At 35.1% G+C, this 20,431-nt stretch overlaps 1 long non-coding RNA gene across 1 annotated transcript; it reads left to right on the top strand.

Annotated features, from left to right (window-relative positions):
- The first annotated feature begins 10,185 nt into the window (after positions 1-10,185).
- Positions 10,186-11,218, top strand: LOC130467076 (uncharacterized). The gene is made up of 2 exons (XR_008927243.1): positions 10,186-10,797; positions 11,017-11,218. It is a non-coding gene; the product is annotated as an uncharacterized lncRNA (long non-coding RNA).
- Positions 11,219-20,431: the final 9,213 nt, after the last annotated feature.

Here is a 20,431-nt window from a genome sequence, read left to right as displayed (position 1 = left end):
AACCTAGCAAATGAAACTCTAGTGTGCTGATTTTTTTTTTAAGGAGGAAGTTCTGAGAGAGGTCCTTTATATTACTTGTAAAGTATGAATTTTTTTTACTAAAATAAGTAGTAGAAATGAGGTAAACATATCATATCTTTGATGGAGTTCCGTAAAGTATTGAATATGTAGGAATAAAGAAAATAATTCATTGAAAAACATGTCCCTATTCATCTAATTTGGGCTTCCATGCTGCCCATGTATTATTAAGCTTGATTAAAGTGTCAATTAAGCTACGTGGTTGGTTAACTTTAACCACTATTATTGCAAAAAAAAAAAAAAAGGCAAATAAAGGATAAATGATAATTAACGAGGGAAAATTAATATATTCACGAGGACGGTACTCTTTAAAGTAATACTCACTAGTACTCTAGTAGACTAGTGATTAACCCATCAAAAAAAAAAATGTACAAGTAATTAAGCTTCTCAAGTTAGGTAAGGATAAATGATAATGATATATCATAATTAGACGAGGTACATACAAAGTAACTAGTACGTACTACGTATATGTTAGGATATGGAAGGAAGTAACTAGTATGGGCTCCGCTCGGTTGATGCCCCGAATTATTACGTTAATTATTATACGTTTTAGTGAAATTATGTTTGATTTTGATTCACAAGATAATTATTATGTATCATATTAATATTAATTTTGCAAAGATAACATGCAAAAGGTTATAGTTCAATTGAACAATTCTTTAGTGTTGAAGCTGGAGGCCGCAAGTTGAGGGAGAGCGACACGTTCCATGTAGACATTTGTAGAAATATTTTGTTAATACATAGTATAAATCACTAAGACGCTATGTAAATAATTCACATGTGAACTAGTTGTCTCATATTGAAGAAGTAATGGAGGAAAGACGACCAAATTGTATAATTAGTGATGACCTAAACCACTCTTTCTATTTTTCCGTTTATATGAATGAATAACAAGGGCAATTAAAAGAAGGTTAAGGATGAGGGATCCAAATTACATACAAAGTAATATTTTACTCAGTAAGGTTTATCAAATATAGTTTAAAAAAAAGGGGAAAAACTAATGTTGGTCGCACAAACTAACTTGGCTTGAAATATCAGCAAAGGAAGCATGCATATGGTGATGACACATGCGTATTTAGAAATGATAGTTTATAATTATAGCCACCACTTGACATAATTAGTAACTTAGTCAGTGTTACTCTTCTGTGTGATGAATATATATATTCAACTCCCTGTTCATCCCTTTGAGATTGCGCTTGGAGGGTTACATCAATATCGTGAAGATGAAAACTCTGTTGGAATTTAAAGCTGGAAAAGTACGCCAAAAATCTATCGGGTTTTTAAAACCCGGCTAGTTTTGAACGCAAGTGGAAAAAATCGGTGTTAAAAAGGCTTTTGTGAATTGCACCGAAATCAGCCGGTTTTTCAAACCCGACCGGTATTAAAAATGACGTAATTTATGAAGTTTTTTTATTGCACTCGCGCCCGACCGGTTTTGAGAAACCGGTTTGACCGGTTTTGAGAACATTCTTCGTTTTGTCCTGTTTTTTATTATCTCTTTGGATTCCTCTTTTATGACAATCTTTTAAATATGGTTTACGGACAATTATCATTCTGATTATGGTGATTAAGTTGGTCAATTATTTCTCTTGATTATGGGGGTATATACCCTTCATTATCATGAGTTTAATTGGTTGTTCAATGCCATTGGATTCCTTGAGTCCTTTGATTTCTCTGGGTTGTTTTGTATCCTCCTGTAATCTTATAAATACATGCTTCATGTTTTTTTACAGAAAAATCATTATTTTATCTTCTCATTTTCTTCCTCTCTTTTGGGCATAAGTTCTAGTAACTCCATCTCATACCTAAGAGTGCCATTGTGTGTTGAGAGTTGTGTAAATTAAATCTTAGGGAACGAATCGGTGAATACAATTGTGCACCCCGGTTGCACTGAATCTCCTTTTCAAGACACTGGTTTAGTTACCACGACACAACAAGTTTCGTAAGTCCTACATTCTTGTTGTTTATATTAGTCTTGAAAACACCTAAAATACAACAATTTGAAAATGATATATTATGTCTAATGTTATGGCTAACTCTATGATGAGCAAGACCCTTCCCGACCTCTCTAAGTTGGGTCCTCTTGATGGCAAGAACCACAAAAGATGGTCACAACAATTGTTGATTTTTTTGAGCAACTAGAATTAGATTATTTGCTCTATGAGGATGTGACTGAAGTAATTTAAGAAAGTAAGGCGGTAGCACCAGATCCCTCCCTTTCGGAGGAAGATATCAAGAATACGGCCGAAGCATTGACCAAGAAGGAGAAAGACAACAAACTTGTTCGGGCTCACATTCTCCATCATGTGAATGAAATCTTATTTGACCTTCTCAACACCAATCGGTCAAGCAAGTCCATTTGGTACACCTTGCAAAAGAAGTATGGAGCCGATGATGCTGGTGAGAAAAAATATGTTGTTGGTAAGTGGATCAGTTTCAAGATGACGGATGACAAGTCCATCATGGATCAAGTCCATGATTATGAGAACATCGTCTCCGACATCTTGGGTGAGGGTATGAATATGTGTGAAACTCTTCAAGCCAATGTACTCTTCGAGAAATTTCCACCATCATGGAATGACTACCGCAATTTTTTGAAGCACAAGAAGAAGGACATTAACTTTTAAGAACTCATTGGTTATATGAGGACTGAATAGGCTAACCGCCTCAAGGATAAGTTTTAATCTCTATCTTTGAATTCTTCTAAAGCTAACTTGGTTGATTCTAGTGCTCATATGGCTAAAAATAGGTTCAAAGGGAAGAAGAAGAATCATTCAACCAAAGGAAACTTCACTAACAACCATAAGATTCAAAAGACTAAAGGAGCTTGCTATGTGTGTGTAAATATAGGACACAAAGCCTATCAATGTAACCGCCTCCACAAGAGTAACTCCAATTGTGCCTCCTAAGCCAACCTTGTTGAAAAGAATGAGGTGATATCCGCAGTGGTGGTTGAAGCCAAATTGGTGGAAAACAAGGTGGAATGGATCTTGGATACGGGAGAATCATGACGGACTTTGAGGATGCTACCGATGAATACCCTGTTTACATGAAAAATAGTAGCACCGCCGGAGTTCTTGGAAAAGGGACGGTCCAACATAAACTCACTTTCCGGAAAAAAATTTGTCTTTGAATTATGTTCAGTATGTTCCCTCCCTTAGGAGGAATCTTGTTTTGGTTGCCCTTCTCAACAAAGCCGGCCTAAAACTTCTCTTTGAGGCAGACATGATTGTTATCTCTAAGAATGGAGACTTTCTTGGGAAAGGTTACCTTAGTGAAGGATTATTTGTGTTGAATGTTTTGAACAATAATGAAATTACTTCTTCTTTTGCTTATATCGTTGAGCTAGTCTATGTATGTTTGGCACAATTGATTAGGACATCTAAATGTTTCTTACATGAAAAAGTTAAAAGACATGAACTTGATTTCTTTTGATAAAATTGACAAAGCCTCTAAACTATTTGTGTTGAGTCCAAACATTCTAAAAAACCATTTAAGAAAGTAGTAACGAGAAGTACTAAATTGTTAGAGTTGATTCACTCGGATTTAACGGGCTTTAAAAATTGCACTACTAGTAGAGGTGGGAAAAATTACTACATGACTTCTGTTGATATTTTTCAAGGTTTACTAAAGTTTATCTTTTCAAAACTAAGGATGAGGCTAAAAGTGTATTTTTAAAGTATAATCCGATGTTGAAAATCAACATGACCTTAAAATTAAAAGACTTACAACCGATAGAGGTGATGAATATGGAAAATGGTCCTTAAAAGAATTTTGTGAAACCAATGGAATCATCAATGAGTTAAGTTCCCCTCACATCCCCCCCAACAAAATGATATTGCCGAAAGGAAAAATAAATCTTTAAAAGAGACTATGAATTCCATGCTTCTAAGTTCCGGATTATCCAACAACATGTGGGGGGAGGCGGTTTTATCCGCTTATTATGTACTTAATAGAGTGCCCCATAAGAAGTTGGATTAGACACCCTATGAGATATGGAGGTTATAGTCCTAACATGAGTATTTTTAAAGTGTGGGGGTGCTTAGCCAAGGTTGCTTTTCCATATTTTAATAAAACCACCATTGGGTTTAGAACTTTTGATAGTGTGTTAATAGGTTATGCTCATAATAGTGCCGCATATAGATTCTTGTTTTTGAGTGATCATTCTACTTGTTAATATAGGGATGCAGCTTTCTTTGAGCATACTTTCCCATTGAAATTTTCTTTGTCTTCTCATGTGCATGAGTCAAGTGTTGATGAGTCTTTGGATGTTTCTTTGTCTAGTCCTAGTGATCCTCCTCCTCCCAATATAGTGGAAGAAGTCCAACATAGGAAGAGTAAGAGGCTTAGAGTAGAGACTATCTTTGGACCGAATTTCTTGACTGTTTTTCTTGTTCAAGACTTTGATGTGTGGATTATTTGAGTGAAATTGTTCTTTATTTGTTTCTCATAGAAGAAGACCCAAATACTTATAGTGAAGCAATTAAATCCATAGATGTTAGTTTTTGGAAAGAGGCCATTAATAGTGAATTAGATTCAATCATGTCTAATCATACTTGGGAGTTATGTGATTTACCTAAGGGGACTAAATCCATAAGTTGTAAATGGATCTTTACTAATAAGAAGAAACCCGATGGCTCTATTGATAAGTTTAAGGCTAGACTTGTTATTAGAGTTTTCACTCAAAAAGAGGGAATCGACTTTTTTTGATACCTACTCACCCGTGACTAAGATTTTCACCATTAGGACTTTGGATGCTTTAACGGAAATTCATAACTTAGTGGTCCATCAAATGGATGTTAAAACGACCTTTCTTAATGGTGATCTTGATGAGGAAATTTACATGACTCAACCGGAAGGTTTTGTGGTTAAGGGTCAAGAGCATAAGGTGTGTAGGCTTAAAAAGTCTTTGTATGGTTTGAAACAAGCTCCTAAGAAATGGTATGAAAAGTTTGATAATACCCTTAGGAGTGACGGGATTGTGACTAATTTTTCGGACTCTTGTGTGTATTCTAAGGTTTTTGATTTCGCTTGTGTTATTATTTGTCTTTATGTTGATGACATGCTTATTATGGGCACTAACCTTCAGGTTGTGAATTGCACTAATTTTTTTTTGTCTACTAAGTTTGAAATGAAGGACTTAGGTGAAGCCGATGTGATCCTTGGTATCCGGTTGAACAAATCCAAGGATGGGTTCTCAATGAGTCATTCTCATTATGTGGAGAAAATCTTGAAGAAGTTCGATTGCTATGATTTGGCCGGAGCAATGTAAGACTCTTTATGATGCAAGTGTAAATCTTACAAAGAATGGGTCCAAGCGTGTCGAGCAATATGCCAAGGTGATAGGAAGTGTAATGTTTTTGATGAATTGCACACGTCCTGACATTTCCTACGTGGTAAGCAGATTAAGTCGATATAGTCATAATCCTAGTAGCTAGTGAACATTGGAATGCACTTCATCGTTTTCGTAGGTACCTAAAGGGTACCATGGAGGTATGTTTGCATTTTAATCTCTTTCCTAATGTTTTAGAAGGTTATTGTGATGCTAATTGGGTGTCCGAAAACGATGAAGTTGTTTCTACTGGTGGTTATGTGTTCATGTTGGGTGGAGGTGCTATTTCATGGAAGTCCTCAAAACAACCATGTCTAGCTCGCTCCACCATGGAATCTGAATTCATTACTCTTGAGTTGGCAGGTCAAGAAGCGGATTGGCTAAAGAGTCTTCTTGCCGATATCCCATTGTGTGGGGAAGATCTTCCCCGGTGTCTTTGCATTGTGACTCTAAAGCTGCGATATATAACATGTAGAGTGTAAAAGTGTTATTACCGTAAGAAGTGTTCTTACCGGATCCCTCCCCTATATATATATAAACACACACACACACACACACACCTTATTAGGTGTTGTCGAACAGATTGATTATGTGAACAATTTATAAAGGGTGATGAAAGCAACACATAACATAAATTTCACACTACAATATAATGTTAGAATTATATTGTGTTTTAAAATCTTAGCACGTGTATTAATTGATGTCCTTTAGCCCATGAAGAACCTTGTTCTTGACTGGTAGATCATGATTCGATTCCTCCAGAGTAATCTTACCATATTCATATTTTCCCCAAACCAAAGTTCCCTAAAGTAACGTTATGGAATTTTTGTTTAAGGTTGGGAAAAGAATAAGATAAGAAGTACAAGCATTTAAGACCAGGATATAAACTGCAGGATTACATAGAGTAGAGAGAATATTAGAATATTGGGAGGGGGACGAAAATTGATACGCACCCCACTCCTATTTTTAAGGGGAAAGGCGGGTACGTTCCCTCGTTATGTTGAAGTGGCATTTGCGATTAAGGAAGGTACTTATCCTGCCTTAATTAGTCAATGGAGCCGCCAGATAATTTTAGCCATGTCGGAGAAAACTAACAAACCCCTATTTTTGTGATACAAGACTACTACAGATGCCAGATCTGCAAAGGCTCAAATTTTTTTATCACATTATCAATTGGTTCCCTTGTGATCTCGAATGAAATTCACCCCAACATACGTACACAGAGTAGAGATTAGGTTCGGGGTAAAGTTAATAATACGTAGAATGTCCATTATCAATCTTAGGTGGTCTATACTAGCCTGGAACCTTTTGTAACGATTCAACGTAGGTACATGTGTTATTTTATACTACTACCTTGTTTATTTATTGCACACATAATTATAGACTAAACAATATGTTGAAAGAGTGCTTTAAATTAATTAAAGGAACTTAGCAGGATATGTCGGATTGTCCTGAATATCTTGTGTGTTTAAGGTCTAGGCTAATAAAGATAATATAAGTACAAGTATTCACACTGTTTTAAAGTAACATAATTATATAATAAGAGAGAAGAATCAATTCAGAATACTAGAAGTGCTAAGTGTATGAATTTCAGAATCCTAACTAGTTATTAGAATACTAGCTGCTGATTTTTGTAGGTTCTGAAAAGCCCTATTTATACTGCAATCTGGTTGAGAAATCGTACTTGAAAGAGAACTAGGAAACAATAAAAAGTGCATACATGCGCTAGAAATATTTATGCGCTAGAAAATTCTAGCGCATTGAAACATGCGTTTGAAATATCTCAGCGTGCACTGCATTTTACGTTAGAAATATTCTAGCGCATAAAAGATGCGATTGAAATGTTATTGCGCACAATAGTTGCGTTAGAAAATACTTGTGTAGCTGGGTTTATTTTGCAGGTAAATTTAATTCTATCTTAAATTTTCGATTTCTATCTTACTTAACTATTTCACTTCGTATCAAAGATGATGGAAATGTGTTCTTCAACCAAGGTGCATTGTTTAATACTAAGGTTCATATTAATTACAGGAATAATTAAGTCAGTGAGTAGTGGTCGAAAATTCATTTAATGGCTAATAATATAGATCGAAAATACAATATAAGATAAGATATTTGATCATAAGTGTATATTGTATCTCGTGAGATATGGGCTTGGCCGCACGAGTCTTGGTATCACAAGACATTGGGTGGTCGTACGTTATATAATGAATATTCGCCGCAAGGCCATAGGTACGCATACGAGGCCAGACGTAACGACGCTGCTAGCCTACAAGCCAAGCGCTTGCGCGCAACAACAAGCAAGAGTCCAGCAAAGCAAAGCAGCAACAACACTAGCTTGCACGACCCATGATCTGCAGGCCAGCGCAACCTTGTTGTGTGTATGTGTATGGCCGGTCAAGGTCTTGTGCCTTGGTCGGTTTTCCCTTGACTTGTAAAATAGGTTTTATATATTAAAACTTAAGTTTTTGGGACATAAACCTAACCCTATTTCACTTTTTCCTCCAACCAAGAAAACCCTAAAAGATCCAAAAACTCCATAGCCACCAAACCTTGAAGCAATTCTACGCTAAATTAATCAAGGTGGATCCGAACGTGCAGGTGGATACTTGTAGAGGAACTACCCTTGAAGTTCTTGTTCATGATTTTGAGGCTAGTAGAGGTACACGCATCTAATGTATGTTAAATCTAATTTATAATTTTGCATTAGATTCTGGATCGAGATTAATTATGCTTTGTTAATTTGATTAGCATAAATCCAAACTATGGTATCATAAGGCACATGTTTTTAAGTATAAATTGATGATTCAAAATCCAATTTCATTGTTTTACAAAACCGATGATTCTTTAAGTTGAGTAAACTCGCTTAAAGTTAGGTTAATCAATGTTTTCGAATCTTTCAAGAACATGATGTCATACTTGCACATTCTTGATTCTTTGAAATCAAAGTCTTGAAAACTGATCAACTTTTTCAATCTTTCAATTTAGATAATTTATGCTTAATGTTTTCTTTCAATTTATGCAATTTTGATTCAAGTTCTATGTTCTATATTCGATTGTGATGTATGTTTATACTTATGTACACTTCCTTTACATGCTAGATACAATGCCTACAAATCAACTGCATCACGACTAATAAGATAATTTTTGGACAACCAAACTAGATTCCCATCACTTTGACTAAATTCAAGTTATCACCAATTCTAGTTGAAAGTGTTCTAAATCAAGCATGCTCAAACTAGCCTAATTAGAATCAGAATATATAGGATTGTGGCACAAAAACCATTCTTGTATTGAATTCACATACACTTCAGTTGATCCGAATAAGTGTTGTCGGTCCCGACACCAAATCTCTATTTTTATTTCAAGTGTCCGGTGTCTTATCCAAGTCATTTAAGTCTTTTCAAACACGCTTAAATTAGTTTGGTGGCGACTCCTTCGATTATGCAAATTTCTAATACGTGGGTTTTTTTCCCAAGTTCAATTAAAATCCTAAATGTACAAACTAACACGTAATTAACCATACATGAACTATATGTGGCTCCCCTTTGACGGTTGGATTTATAAGAATCAAGTGCAGACATAATTTTTTATGTGTTAGCCAAATTTTGTAATCTAAGCATTTCGTCGAAACGGGTTGTTAAATTCATTTAAATTCGCATATCGAAATCGTTTGGATACCGAATGAACATGAATCCCCTACACCACCTCATGTCCTTGTTTTCAAAATGATGGACCTATAACAACGTACTATGAGAGATCCACCCGACATACGTGGAAACTTATTAGAAATTACCTCTTTCATAGGCCAACTCTTGCAACTACTTGCCTTACTAATTCACCAAACTAATAAATGTTCATGAAAGATATTTTTCTTTGTTCAATTATTTTTGACCGTTGGCTACTTGGCTTTGATGAAAAGTATATACATAACGGCTAACTAGTAATCGCACAAATTAAGGTAATAGAGTCCCTTTATTTTGGCCTAGGTAGGGTACTAATGATTATGATTGGAGCACCATAATAAGCCATGCACCTATACTTGTAATTATTTGGCCCATTAATACATTTTCCACGTGGTGGTTCAAATGCCGTCAATGTTCCTTCAATCATCAGATATTTCCTCTAATTTTGGTTCTTTTACCAAATATATATATATATATATATATATATATATATATATATATATATATATATATATAAACTCACTTCCTTTATACTTTTCATGCATACCTAAAATAATATAATAAATTAAGAGAGATTGTGTGTGAGTGATTGTTTTTATACTTAGAATTGAAGTACGCGTTTGTTTTAGTACAAAAGATGGCAATAGGGAAGAAGGGTGCCGTGAAGGTGTTAGAGCCATGGATCGAGGCTCCGCCGGAGCGAGTGGTGTTCCCGGTCAAGTCGTATAAGCCACCAAACTTAGAGACGATTGTAGAGGAAAGAGAGGAGAAATGGCACGATGAAAAGAGTGAACGCAAGGGACTTGCATTGTCGCGTATTTCAATAGGTTGTTTTTCGGTTTCTTCTTCCTTAGCTACTAGGATCAAGGATGACTTGATTTCATATGCTTTACAAAATGGAAAATATGGAGATTGTAAAAAGTAGCATGTAACATTTTGTTTTGGAGAATGCCACGTTAAATTTAGTTATGTTTCTTCTCAAGTAAGAAAGCTTAATTTCGTATTACTTTCTGCACTACTGCCTTCGTTTAAAAAATATTGACACTATATAGTCCGTTTTATAATGTTATTTACATATCACTACAAGAATTCGCGTTTATAACGTCTGTGTTTACCGACTGCTCATAAATTAGTCGGTAAAAAGAGATTTACCGACCGCAAAATAGATAGTCGGTAAAAAATTATTTAGCGACCGCGCAAGCAGTCAGTAAAATATTATTTAGCGACAGCAAACAAATGGTCGAATTTTTTTTATTTTAGCGACCGTCCAAGCAGTCGGTAAACTATTATTTAGCGACCGCAAAACAGATGGTCGGAAAAAAATTATTTAGCGACCGTCCAAACAGTAGGTAAAATATTATTTACGACCGCAAAATAAATAGTCGGTAAAAAATTAAATTCCCGACTGCCCTCACCCACACCCTCACCCAAACCCTAATTAAAGCCCAGTCCCACACCCTCACCCTCACCCCAAACCCTAATCTAAACTTGAAACCCGCCTCTTTCTCTCACCTCCTCTCTTTCTCTCACGGTTGTTCTCTTTCTCTGCCTCCCCCTCCACCTCCCCCTCTCCCCCACTTTTTTTCTTGTTAAAAATCAACATCAACGCATCAACACAACAACATCAGCGCATCAAGCCTTCAATTTTGGATCGATTATAAGGAATTTGCTCCAGTTTAGATTTCCAGATCTAGTATTATGGTATGTTTTCACTTTTCTACCCATATTCCTTCTTCTTTTCGTTTTTTATGTTCTTAATTTCGTCCTCTCTTCTCCCCTTTTGTGATATATCAATTTTGTTTTTAATAATTAAAATTTTGATGAGTTTATGGTTAATCCGGCTCTTAGCTCCTATTTACGTCTTCTTGTTTGATATTAAAATTCTTACTGATGATTCTGTATCTCTATATGTGGATGTAGGTGAATAACTCGAGAGAACAAAGTAATTGAAGTAAGAAGCTAGGGAGCATGAGCAGCGTCGGAAGTTACAGATTTCCGTCTTTCTGGTCCAGTTTGTTTGAATTAGTAATTTGGTGATTTTTAAATTTTCAGATCTAGTCTCTATTAGAAATTTTGGTATGTAATTATTTGAATTTTTATTTTTGTAGTTGGGTTGGATTTATTTAACTCTTTTTTCTAAATTCATTAAATTTTCTTTTTATATGTATATGTTAATTCATCCCCTTTTTCGTTTTCTGGAAATTGTTCATCATGAGTTAGACATTTTGGTGCAAATAAAGGAAATCGACATTGAAGCCGGATAATGAAATTATTTTCATATTCTTTGAGGAAATCGAACTATTAACTGGGTATTCTCAGTTGATGGATTTGATTTTTTTTAATTTTTTAATAAAAATACCGACCGTTTAGTGGTCGCTAATTACTGATTTACCGACTGCTAAGACGGTCGGCAATTTACCGACTGTTTTGTACAGTCGGTAAATTACTGACCGACTTAGCAGTCGTTAAAATACTGACTGCTAGGCAGTCGTAAATTTATCGACTGCTAGGCAGTCGTTAATTTACCGACTGTCTTAAACAGTCGCTAAACTTATTTAGCGACTGCTTTCCAGTCGATAATTACCCAAATACCGATCATAAAGACACTGTCCACCCTTATCGACTAATAACGGTCGCTAAATTTTTTAGCGACTGTTTTAAGGACTTTGCCGACTATTTTAAGCGGTCGGAAAAGATGCGTTTTCTTGTAGTGTGCTTTATATTTTTTTCGGACATGAATTTGTATCATCTCACCCCTCTTATCCCACAAAAAATACAATTTTCTCACTCACTTTTTCTTATTTTAATCATTTTTTTTGTAACTATCACCCACCTTTTTATAGGTACTACAAATACATATCGGATATGTGTGGCGACACACATATCAGAGCAAAAGACAAAATAGCAAAAAGACAAAAAAAAATTGCTGGCAATTTATTTTTTGAGATTGATTATGAATACGAAAAAATGAAAAAATTATACTCCCTCCGTCCCTTAATACTCAACCCATTTTGACTTTTTGCACTATTCACATAATTCACTTTGACCCTATTTTATTTGTAGTATATGAAAACAAATGTTAGTATACAATATATTGTTGGCTTCATCTTAATATTTATTTTCAAAATATTAATATTTTTATAAGTTTTTATAATATGTAGTTAAAGAAATTGGTGGTCAAAGTTGTGCATTGGCAAGCGTGTCCGGTCAGAGTATTAAGGGACGGAGGGAGTACTCACTAGAGGAAAATTAAAACATCATAAGTTGCCCTTAAAATAGGCTTATAAGTTGCCAATTACAAGGGCAACCTGGGTCACTTTTGTAAAATTATCAAAAGTTGCCCTTAACAAGGGCAACTTATAATCTTATAAGTTGCCCTTGTTTGCAACAAGGGCAACTTATGTGAAACTTATAAGTTGCTCTTGTTTGCAACAAGGGCAACTTATAAGCTTCACATAAGTTGCTCTTGTTTGTAACAAGGACAACTTATAAGCTTCACATAAGTTGCTCTTGTTGTAAACAAGGGTAACTTTTGAGTTTTTTTTTTAAAAAAATCTGCAATATAATTCCTGATATTCTGCAATATAACATCTGATTTTGCAATATAAAATTCTGCATTATAATTTATAGAATACTGTTTCACCAAACATTAGCTTGACATTCCTCAAAAATGATATAAATTTCAAATTTCCAATAATATTACCGAATAAATTCAAATGTAATTAATTGAATCGATAAATAACAAAATAATGTAAGAGTCATGGATAACTACAAGCCTGCTTTATTTATTACACTGAGGGTAGTTCACAATCGTTGAAGTAAGTATCCCACTTGTCTCAAACTTCATCCAACTCCTCTTTGGTAAAGGGCCCCTCCCTTGGAGTTTTGAAAACCTTTAAAAGAACAACGTACATGCAAACCAATAAATTAAATTAAGTTTCATATGCGAAAGAAGAAATTATATTGGTCACGAAAACAACTTTCTGAGTGTCCTAAGATTCATTTCAAGTTCTTTATGCATATCTAAGGCTCATTTGGCTCGATATAAATCATATTTGGCCAAAAATGGCATTTTCGATCCCAACTACCAACAAACGAACCTATTTCCACATTCTAAACCTTTTTAATGATTAATATGATTATTTATATGTTTATGAAACTCATTTCAAGTTCGTTATGCACGCCTATGGTTCATTTGGGTCGATATAGGCCATTTATGGCCAAAAATGGCATTTTCGATCCCAACTATCAACAAATGAACCTAAGGACACTTTCTAAACCTTTTTTATGTTTTACATGCTTAGTTAAAGGTTACTAAGATTCATTTCAAGTTCTTTATGCACATCTAAGGCTCATTTGGCTCGATATAGGTACATATGACCTATAATGACCAAAACGAGCCTTAGATGTGCATAAATTTACCAAAGTAGATGAGAATGAGGATTGGCAACCTAATACTAAGTGAATTAAACATGAAAAGCATTTAGAATTCCTATTTTGGTTCATTAATTGAGAGTTGGGAGCGAAAACAACTATTTTAGTCAAAATATGACATAGAACGATCAAACGAGCCTTAAATGTGCATAAATTGACCAAAGTAGATGAGAATGAGGATTGGCAACCTAATACTAAGTATTTAAACATGTAAAGGGTTAAGAATTCCTATTTTGGTTCATTAGTTGAGAGTTGGGAGCAAAAACAACTTCTATAGTCAAAATATGACATGTAAGGATCGAAGGAGCCTTAAATGTGCATAAATTGACCAAAGTACGTAGAATAAGGATTGGCAACCTAATACTAAGAGCATCAACAATGGGGAGGATATATGTCCTCCCTTACACTCTCTCTCCTCTAAATTAGGATCCTCTTTAATGTAGGAGTAGAAGAGAGGATCCTCCATATGGAGAGGATATATTGGGTTAGCTAGAGGATATATTAAACCACATGTCATTTAATAATTGGGTAGTTTTAAACAATTTTGCATACGGTAATAATTTTATAACGATAATAAATAAAAAACGGCAACTTATTTGTAAATAAAAAAATACCAACGATTATATTTATTTTTTCTCTATAAAATGAACCTAATTTTAACCATATTTCATACATGTCATCTTTTTCATGATGAACTTGAAGCATACATATGTATCTGAAACTGATAGATGAGTTGAGTAGTAGATTTTTGCTTTGAATTATTAGTAGTAACTGCAATTTTTATTATTATTATTGTCACCGTTAAGGTTTATCATTGTCATTGTTTTTCATTTACTGTCACTTTTTTTAATTACGGTCAGTGTATTGCATTAATTAATGTTAGTAGTAATGTTTTTATTCTTGTCAATGTTACGGTTTATTTTTGTCATTGTTGGTTAATTACTGTCATTATATTGTAATATTTTTAATTATTATTAATGTTATATTAACAAGTTTATTATTTTCAAGGTTACAAATCGATTTATTTTATCAATAGTAATGGAAAAATAATTAATTAGGCTAATTTATTTTTTAAACACTTGAAATTATCATTATTCCTAAATTAAATGTTTTAATAAGAAAAATAATATGTATTGGGGTATGTAAACTAAGAGAGAGGAAAAAAGAGAGGATCCTCTTTGATGTGTGGAAAAGAATAGAAATAGGAAAAGGAAGAGGAAGAAGATAGTGAGAAATGATGTGGAAGAAAGAGAATGTGATGTGTCAAAAGGAGAAAAGGAGAGAGAGTAGAAGAGAGGATATATATATCCTCCCCAATAATCCTGCTCTAAGTATTTTAAACATGTAAAGGGTTAATAATTCCTATTTTGGTTCATTAGTTGAGAGTTGGGAGCAAAAACAACTTTTATAGTCAAAATATGACATGTAAGGATCAAAAGAGCCTTAAATGTGCATAAATTGACCAAAGTAGATGAGAATAAGGATTGGAAACCTAATACTAAGTATATTAAACATGTAAAGGGTTAATAATTCCTATTTGACAAAAATAATGCATAGATTTGACAAAAAGAAGAAAAGATTACCCGAGTCCCGGAAAGTAGTAGGTTTGGGTGTATAACAAGAAGATTATTGTCATGATTTACATTACTAGTTCCCTGGTTATCAAATTCTCCAATAACTCGTACGGAGTCTCCAGGCTCAATCACACTGTAGAACCTGTAGAACCTGCATCAGCAAGAACATGATTAACTATTTTAGACACAAAACTCGCCCTTTTTTCCCCATCTCATAAGATCAAGAATTCTACTAGTTTAACTACAGTTCGAAATAAAGTAGGTAATGGCCACATATTGTAGTTATGTGGTGACTTGGAAAAGTGCAAAGGATGTCTTACTAATGTGATCACGTTGGGGAATTTAAAGGATAACCAAATACCGAGTTGAATGTTAGCATCTCATAACTTCAGTATTTAGAAGGAAATTCAAGTCACATACACTATTAGTGTATCACGCTGCATTTCTGTTTGACCTTTGGTAGAAAACATTATCTGGTCTTCAACCAAAGCTGACCCTTCAACTAAAATTGCATTCTCTACTTAATCTAGAAGTTAAAGCAGGTTAGCTTTCAGTGCCGGTTCGAAATTTTATTATTTGTAGATAACTCTAAAAGATACACGCAGATTAACGGGGCTAGGCATAGCCGAGAAGCCCAAATTTTAAAATGGCAGGAGTCCGACCCAATATCCTATAATCTGAATGCAGGAGATGGAGTTTACCTTCTGCACAATGTCAGCACCCAGACGTTCATCAGGGTCTTCAAGCTTCTCCTTAATAGAAGGTACACAAGTTGAGAGATGAACAAGAGCAGCACCACCACCAGGAACAATGCCTTCCTCTATGGCAGCAAAAGTTGCGTTCTTTGCATCTTTGATATGTTCATATTTTATAGTGTTTTTACCCCCGTCCCTTAGTACTTTTTGATCTCAAATGAGCTATTCAAAGCGATTTTTAGTACTAATGTGCTCCTTTTAGTGTGGTTGTAGTTTCAAGTTCATCATTGTAGAAATTAGCATATTTTTGTGAATTTCCTACTCATTTGAATCAATACAAGAGACTATGTACTTTCGAGAGCACAAGCATTGAGTTGGAAGAGTTAACAAGCAAAGCGAATAGTGAAAGAAGTAGAAAAGCGACTCTCGTCCACTCTTTTGATCATAACTCAAGTTCTACAACTCCAAATGCAGTGATTTTAATTGGGTTGGATTCTAAATTTCAAGATCTTTCCAACGAGTGGTCATTTTCCTAATTCCGACAAATAACGAAGGAGTTATGACGTTTTGAAGATAGAGACTTTGTGCAGTTTTGCACCGAAAACCGGCCGGGTTATGAAAACCGGCAGGTTTTGAGAAAAGGAGGATTTTAATTTTAGGCGCGAAACCGGCAGGTTTTCACAAACCCGGGTGCCAGGTTTTCCCTACCTGTAGGTTTTCTATGTTGGGAAGGACCGAAAACCGGCAGGTTTTCACAAATCGGGGTGCCAGGTTTTCGGCCCCAAACCGTATTCCTTTGTTTGTTTCTCTCCGTAGGTTTAAGGGGGAGGCTATATATATTAAATTAGTTTTTTAGTAGCCGGTGTTCTTCTCTGGGAATTTCGTATTATTATTCCTTAGTTTAAAACTTCAATTTTTTTTTTCAATTACTCAACTTTTATTAATTTAAAGCTTCAATCTTTCAGCTAATCCTTCGTTCTTCGTTTAGGTATTACTTTATTTCTGATTCTATTATTCAATTTCAATCATGCTTTTATTTAATATGTTTATTTGGTTTAATTTAAATATGTGTGAGTAGTTGATTTTCTAGGGTTTTGGAATTCCATGAACGAATATGAAGGGATGATTAATTGTTGTTGATTGTTGGTTTAGCTGTTAATTCCTATTGATTGCTCCTATTTACTTTGCAATTAGATTTGCGCAGGTTTGATTGTATTAGTTTCGCAATATCAAATTAAGATCTGAGAGATGCAATTTGATGTTTAGGCTTGTGTCAATAGGTGGAATTGGGATTAATCCGTAGCGAGAGCCCGTTAATTCTAAGTCTATGATTAGTATCGATTCGAGAGAGCATGCTAGTCTAATTAACTGTTTTATTGATTATTATCGATTGTTGTCATCCTGGAATGTTGTTCATCGGTGAACCTATGCCCTAGACCTTTTAATATCTGATTTTTCCCTATTTTATTATCGTCCTAGCTAGTTATATTATACAAATCAATCCATATTTTTGTTTCCCAGTAGTCTAGAATTGCCGATTAATAGTAGAAAGAACATTGTTTCCCTGTGGATACGATCCCTGCTTCCCTTGCTATATTTGTAGTTGGTGAACGTTAGGTTTATCTTTAATAGGAGTGCGATTTATCCTGTCAAATTTTGGCGTCGTTGCCGGGGAAACGGTTTAATTTTCTGCTATTAATTTTATGATTTAGATTATTTTCTTGAGTCTCATAGAACTTCCAGTTCTTTGAGACCATGTATATATTTTATTTTCTTTAGTTAATTTTTAAATTTTTTTTATTTTTTTTTACTTTTTTTTATTTATTTTTTTCCCCCCGAAAATATGGATTATTATTCTTTCCCTCAGTTCGTAAATGAGCCTTTTTGGGTGTATTTCGATAGGCTAAATGATTTTATTGGTTACCACAATCTTAATCTTTGGGATTCTTGTGGTTTTGCTTATGGTGGTTTAAATGAGTATACAAGGAATGTGATAGAAAGTAGATTTAATGGTGATTTTCGAGCCTTGTCTTTGGATGATATGTGAGATTACTATATGTGGTTTGCAAGGGATTTGTATGAGCGTGAAATGTCCATTCATGTTACATGTGCTAATCCAAATTATGAGCACAATCTACATGTTTCTACCCCCTCTCCCTTGAATGCTTGTTATAATGAGGTGCATTCTAATGTTTATGGTAATCATGTCTATTCTAATGACTTATCTAACCCTTGCATGGATATCAACGTTTTTCCTCATGATTCCATTGTTGCTTCTCCCGTGTATTATTGTGAACCCTTGCCCAATCCTGTTTAACCTGAATCAGAAAGCAGAGATAGCTTCTTAGAGGAATTAAGAAGATTAAACTCTGAGATTGAGATACTAGATCTCAAGAGGCTACTAATGAGATTATTAAAGCTAGTAAGGCTACTCTTGAGAGATTTAGAAAAGTTCAAGAAATTATTGAAAAAAATGATTCGAGTTGTGTTGGGGATGGGGGTCAACTGAGTGAACCCATAGGCAACCAAGAGTGGGAGGAACTTATTCTAGAGGTTGAGGATGAGTTGGAGGATGATGATGTGACTGTTGGATCAATGGATGAAGGATTTGTTGAAACTGAAAAGCCATACGTTATAGAGCAAGTCCATGAGGAAGTTGAAGTTGATAAAACCCTTGTTGTTGTGTCAACCCCTACCCCTCATATTCCAAGTCCAAGAAGGGTTATTCTTAGCCCCGTTTACACCGTCTCACTCCCCTTCTCTTTCCCCGTAAAACCTTTGCTTGAGGATCTTCCTCCTCCCCACGAAAATCAAAAGCCCAATGACCCAATAGAGAATGTTCCTCTTTGTGAATCTTTTGCAGGTACTTACAGTACTTACAAAGAAGAGGTGGATGCTTTGCAGAGAGATCTATATGGTGAAGAGCCTGTCCACCATGAATTCCAAAACACAGAGAGAGCTATTTCGTTGATCATTGAGGTTGGAGAATTAATAGTCCGCAAAAACAACTTCCATAAGGAGAGTATGCCTACTTTCTCTTTTCCTTCCTTTTCTTATTCTTCTTTTGTTATTGTTTTTTCTTTTTGTTCTTCTTCCTTTAGGCATCCTACTCCTTACTGGCGTAGAGCTCATTCGGACTTTTTGCAAATTTGTTGTTGATTATCGTGCATGTCTTATTGCACGAAAGATGTGCGAGTGCGCATGACAAGCTTCTACGCTCGTTGGTTGGTTATTTACTAACCAATCGCTTTGCGGGAGGCACATAAGAGTTGGAGCCGGAGGGGTTCAATGAAGATTGAGACCCTCTATCTCCACTCCTTCAAGCACTGAGGACATTGCTGAGTTTGGCTTGGGGGAGGTATGTGTTATTGCTTTCTAGAGTAGTTTATCGCTTTTGAAAAAAAAAACAACAAAAATACGTTCCAAGAATACAAGATCATGCTTCCCTGTGCCCCTTGATTGAAATGTTTTGATTCTTGGTTTTTGATGACGAGCATTGTTGATATGTTGACCGAGATTTAATATTCGACTATTTTGGTGCCTTTGCATGAGTCAACTTTGACCAACTATTTGTGAACTTGGTGCTTGGCTAGTTGACTTTGTTAGGAATGTGTGATAGTTTCCTGGTGTGTCGTTGATTTTGAGTATTGGTTTGCAACTATTAGTAATGTTTTATGACTCATATACATGCACATTGAGGAGGACGAAGGCATTTTCTATTTAGGTAGCCTTCAGATGAAATTAGATACATTTGTTCCCTCTTTTTCTACCCATGTTGTTGCTTATGCCCTTTATTCGGTGGCTAACCATATTACAAGCCCGTGAAAGCCCCATTGGTTACTAGTCCCAAGCCTAGCTTGGGGGAGCTAATAGTAGTGAGGTGAGGGAGTTGTAGTGTGGTACTTTCGAGCATAGTGAGTATTGAAAAAAGGGAGTTCTTCTTATCATGTTTGTTGTTTGTAAAAGAAAAAAAAAATGAGTTGAAAAATGAAAGAGATGAGAAGAATAGAAAATGTGAAGGTTTCTAAAAGAAAGAAAAAAAAGAGAGAGATTGAAAAAAAAAAAAAAATCGTTACTCTCAGAAAAATTTCAAAGTATTGTTTCACTCAAGTATTGTAAGTCCATATCTGTATGAGTGGTTGGTCATAATTGTGAAAAAGGCAAGAAAGTATGGTGTGGTTTGTTTGTTGTTTTATCATGTGTTGAGTGGGAGAGTTGTGGTCATTATTTTTGGTTGATCATGGTTTTGCTAGGATTTATGCTCCCCAAAGCCAAGGCTTTAAGCTCACATTTTACCCAAATTTACCGCACCCTTACCTAGCCTATCATTACAAGCTTTGAAGACCTTTCGACCTTTGTGCATAGAATCGTATTAATATTAAAGTAGTTATTTATCAATGCAAGTGATGACATGACACATTTCGAGTGGACTACTAGGTTGAGTGTATGTTTTTCTAGACACGCGAGTGTTGTGAGTTTGGGAGGGCATTGTTCACTTATATGTTGGGAGGAGAGCGAACGGGTACATCTTTTACCCGCCACATAAATGAGTGACGAGTGTGTGAGCACTAGTCTTGAATTCCATTGTGCACTTGTGGTTCGCTTTGCGTGACGATTGTTAGGGAGGATTTG

The sequence above is a fragment of the Spinacia oleracea genome, chromosome 2 (genome assembly GCF_020520425.1).
Source record: "Spinacia oleracea cultivar Varoflay chromosome 2, BTI_SOV_V1, whole genome shotgun sequence".
In the NCBI taxonomy this organism is placed as follows: Eukaryota; Viridiplantae; Streptophyta; class Magnoliopsida; order Caryophyllales; family Amaranthaceae; genus Spinacia; species Spinacia oleracea.
The sequence above is the reverse complement of the archived record's forward strand: the minus strand, read 5'-3'. Positions and strand labels throughout refer to the sequence as shown.